The following is a 5,171-nucleotide window of genomic DNA, read 5'->3' as shown; positions in this document are numbered from 1 at the left end:
GAGACATTCTATAATCTGTGGACCTTGAGAGTGTTGATGAAACACAGAAATTGCATCCGGATTGAATACAACAGGCACCATGCGGTAATTTCTCCATGGGAGTGATGTACCAAACTGTCAACTCTTTGATCGATCCCTGGGACACAAGTAGTAGTTTCCGAAGCACATCTGGAGGCTTCTTGTAATCTGTGGACATACAGAGTTTTGATGAAACACAGAAATTGCATCGTGATTGAATACAACAGACACCATGCGGACTTTTCTCCATGGGAGTAATGTTTCAAACTTTCTACGCTTTGATCGTTCCCTGGGAGACCAGTAGTAGTTCCGAAGCACATCTGGAGGCTTTCTGTAATCTGTAGAATTGCAGCTGAAGATGAAACACAGAAATTGCATCGGGATTGAATACAACAGGCACCATGCGGAATTTTCTCCATGGGAGTAATGTTTCAAACTTTCTACGCTTTGATCGTTCCCTGGGAGACCAGTAGTAGTTCCGAAGCACATCTGGAGGCTTTCTGTAATCTGTGGAATTGCAGAGTGAAGATGAAACACAGAAATTGCATCGGGATTGAATACAACAGGCACCGTGCGGTTTTTTCTCAATGGGAGTAATGTCTCAAATTGTCTACGCTTTGTTCGATTCCTGGGAGCCCAGTAGTAGTTTGCGAAGCACATCTATAGGAATTCTGTAATCTGTGGACGTTCAGAGTGTTGATGAAACACAGAAACTCCATCGGGATTGATTACAACAGGCACCATGTTGACTTTTCTCCATGGGAGTAATGTCTGAAAATGTCTACGCTTTGATCGATTCCTGGGAGACCAGTAGTAGTTTCCGAAGCACATCTGGAGGCTTCCTGTATTCTGTGGATGTTCAGACTGTTGATGGAAGACAGAGATTGCATCGCGATTGAAAACAACAGGTACCATGCGAACTTTTCGCCATACGAGTAATGTCTGAAACTGTTTACGCTTTGATTGTTCCCTGGGAGACCAGTAGTAGTTTCCGAAGCACATCTGGAGGCTTCCTGTAATCTGTCGATGTTCAGACTGTTGATAAAACACATAAATTGCATCAGGATTGAATAGAACTTTCACCATTTTGCCTTTTCTCCATGGGAGTAATGTCTCCAACTGTCTACGCGTTGATCAAATCCTGTGAGACCAGTAGTAGTTTCCGAAGCACATCTGGAGGCTTCCTGTAATCTGTTGACCTTCAGTGTGTTGATGAAACACAGAAATTGCATCGGGATTGAATACAAACACTATGCGGACATTTCTAAATGGGAGTAATGTCTCAAACTGTCTACGCATTGATTGTTCCTGGGAGACCAGTAGTAGTTTTCGAAGCAAATCTGGAGGCATTCTATAATCTGTGGACCTTCAGAGTGTTGATGAAACACGGAAATTGCATCGGAAATGAATAGAACATGCCAAATGCGGATTTTTCTCCATGGGAGTAATTTCTCAAAGTGTCTACGCTTTGATCGATTCCTGTGAGACCAGTAGTAGTTTCCGAAGCACGTCTGGAGACTTTCTGTAATCTGTCGACGTTCAGAGTGTTAATGAAACACATTAATTGCATCGAGATTGAATACAACAGGGACCATGCGGACTTTTATCCGTGGGAGTAATGTCACAAACTGTCTACGCTTTGATCCTTCACTGTGAGACGCCAGAGTTGGAAAACCAGTTGTAGTTTCCGAAGCACATCTGGAGGCTTCCTGTAATCTGTGGACGTTCAGAGTGTTGATGAAACACAGAAATTGCATCGGGATTAAATACAACAGGCTAAATCGGATTTTTCTCCATGGGAGTAATGTCTCAAACTGTCTCCGATTTGATCGATTCCTGGGAGACCAGTAGTAGTTTTCGAAGCACATCTGGAGGCATTCTGTTATCTGTGGACGTTCAGAGTGTTGATGAAACACAGAAATTTCACCGGCATTGAATACAACAGGCATAATGCGGACTTTTCTCTATGGGAGTAATGTAGCAAACTGTTTACGATTTTATCGATTCCTGGGAGACCAGTAGTAGTTTCCGAAGCACATCTAGCGGCATTCTGTATCTGTGGACGTTTAGGGTGTTGATGAAACACAGAAATTGCATCGGGATTGAATACAAATGGCGAAATGCCGACTTCTCTCCATGGGTGTATGTCTCAAACAGTCTACGATTTGATCCATACCTGGGAGACCTGTAGTAGTTTCCGAAGCACAACTGGAGGCTTCCTGTAATCTGCGGACGTTCAGAGTGTTGATGAAACACAGAAATTGCATCGGTGTTTAATACAACAGGCAGCATGCGGACTTTTCTCCATGGGAGTAATGTCTCAAATTGTCTACGCTCTGATCGATTCCTGGGAGACCAGTAGTAGTTTTGGAAGCACATCTGGAGGCATTCTGTTATCTGTGGACGTTCAGAGTTTTGATGAAAGACAGAAATTGCATCGGGATTGAATACAACAGTCACCATGCGGACTTATTTCCATGGGAGTAATGTCTTAAAGTGACTACGCATTGATCGATTTCTTGGAGACCAGTAGTAGTTTCCGAAGCACATATGGAGGCATTCTGTAATCTGTGGACGTCCAGAGTGTTGATGAAACACAGAAATTGCTTCGGGATTCAGTACAACTGGCACCATGCGGACATTTCTCCATGGGAGTAGTGTCATAAACTGTCTACGTTTTGATCCTTCCCTGGGAGACCAGTTGAGGTTTCCGAAGAACATCTGGAGACTTCCTGTAAACTGTGGACGTTTAGAGTGTTGATGAAACACAGAAATTGCATCGGCATTGAACACAATCATTATGCGGACATTTCTAAATGGGAGTAATGTCTCAAACTGTCTAAGCTTTGATTGTTCCCTGGGAGACCAGTAGTAGTTTCCGAAGCACGTCTGGAGACTTCTGTAATCTGTCGACGTTCAGAGTGTTAATGAAACACATTAAGTACATCGGGATTAAATACAACAGGCCAAATCGGATTTTTCTCCATGGGAGTAATGTCTCAAACTGTCTACGATTTTATCGATTCCTGGGGACCTGTAGTAGCTTGCGAAGCACATCTGGAGACATTCTATAATCTGTGGACCTTGAGAGTGTTGATGAAACACAGAAATTGCATCCGGATTGAATACAACAGGCACCATGCGGTAATTTCTCCATGGGAGTGATGTACCAAACTGTCAACTCTTTGATCGATCCCTGGGACACAAGTAGTAGTTTCCGAAGCACATCTGGAGGCTTCCTGTAATCTGTGGACATACAGAGTTTTGATGAAACACAGAAATTGCATCGGGATTGAATACAACAGACACCATGCGGACTTTTCTCCATGGGAGTAATGTTTCAAACTTTCTACGCTTTGATCGTTCCCTGGGAGACCAGTAGTAGTTCCGAAGCACATCTGGAGGCTTTCTGTAATCTGTGGAATTGCAGAGTGAAGATGAAACACTGTAATTGCATCGGGATTGAATACAACAGGCACCGTGCGGTTTTTTCTCAATGGGAGTAATGTCTCAAATTGTCTACGCTTTGTTCGATTCCTGGGAGCCCAGTAGTAGTTTCCGAAGCACATCTATAGGAATTCTGTAATATGTGGACGTTCAGAGTGTTGATGAAACACAGAACTTGCATCGGGATTGAATAGAACAGTCACCATGCGGAATTTTCTCCATGGGAGTTATGTCTCAAACTGTCTACGCTTTGATTGTTCCCTGGGGGTCCAGTAGTAGTTTCAGAAGCACATCTATAGGAATTCTGTAATCTGTGGACCGTCAGAGTGTTGATGAAACACAGAAATTGCATCGGGATTGAATACAACAACCACCATGCGGACTTTTCTCCATAGGAGTAATGTCTCAAACAGTTTACGCTTTGATCGAATCCTGGGAGACTAGTAGTAGTTTTCGAAGCACATCTGGAGGCATTCTGTTATCTTTGGACATTCAGAGTGTTGATGAAACCCAGAAATTGAATTGGTATTGAGTGCAACCTGCACCAAGCGGTCTTTGCTCACTGGAAATAATGTTTCAAACTGTCTACGATTTGATTGTCTCCTGGGAGACCAGTAGTAGTTTCCGAAGCACATCTGGAGTCATTCTGAAATCTATGGACGTTCAGAGTGTTGATGAAACACAGAAATTCCATCGGGATTGAATACAACAGGCACCATGTTGACTTCTCTCCATGGGAGTAATGTCTGAAAATGTCTACGCTTTGATCGATTCCTGGGAGACCAGTAGTAGTTTCCGAAGCACATCTGGAGGCTTCCTGTATTCTGTGGATGTTCAGACTGTTGATGGAAGACAGAGATTGCATCGCGATTGAAAACAACAGGTACCATGCGAACTTTTCGCCATACGAGTAATGTCTGAAACTGTTTACGCTTTGATTGTTCCCTGGGAGACCAGTAGTAGTTTCCGAAGCACATCTGGAGGCTTCCTGTAATCTGTCGATGTTCAGACTGTTGATAAAACACATAAATTGCATCAGGATTGAATACAACTTTCACCATTTTGTCTTTTCTCCATGGGAGTAATGTCTCCAACTGTCTACGCGTTGATCAAATCCTGTGAGACCAGTAGTAGTTTCCGAAGCACATCTGGAGGCTTCCTGTAATCTGTGGACTTTCAGAGTGTTGTGGAACACAAAAGCTGCATCGGTATTGAATACATCAGGCACCATGCAGACTTTTATCATAATGAGTAATGTCTCAAACTTTCTACACAATGACCGATTCCTGGGAGACCAGTAGTAGTTACAGTAGCACATCTGGAGGCATCCTGTAATCTGTGGACCTTCAGAGTGTTGATGAAACACGGAAATTGCATCGGAAATGAATGGAACATGCCAAATGCGGACTTTTCTCCATGGGAGTAATTTCTCAAAGTGTCTACGCTTTGATCGATTCCTGTGAGGCCAGTAGTAGTTTCCGAAGCACGTCTGGAGACTTTCTGTAATCTGTCGACGTTCAGAGTGTTAATGAAACACATTAATTGCATCGGGATTGAATACAACAGGGACCATGCGGACTTTTCTCCGTGGGAGTAATGTCTCAAACTGTCTACGCTTTGATCCTTCACTGTGAGATGCCAGAGTTGGAAAACCAGTTGTAGTTTCCGAAGCACATCTGGAGGCTTCCTGTAATCTGTGGACGTAC

Source organism: Schistocerca gregaria, chromosome 3, assembly GCF_023897955.1.
Source record: "Schistocerca gregaria isolate iqSchGreg1 chromosome 3, iqSchGreg1.2, whole genome shotgun sequence".
NCBI classification, from domain to species: domain Eukaryota; kingdom Metazoa; phylum Arthropoda; class Insecta; order Orthoptera; family Acrididae; genus Schistocerca; species Schistocerca gregaria.
The sequence above is the reverse complement of the archived record's forward strand: the minus strand, read 5'-3'. Positions refer to the sequence as shown.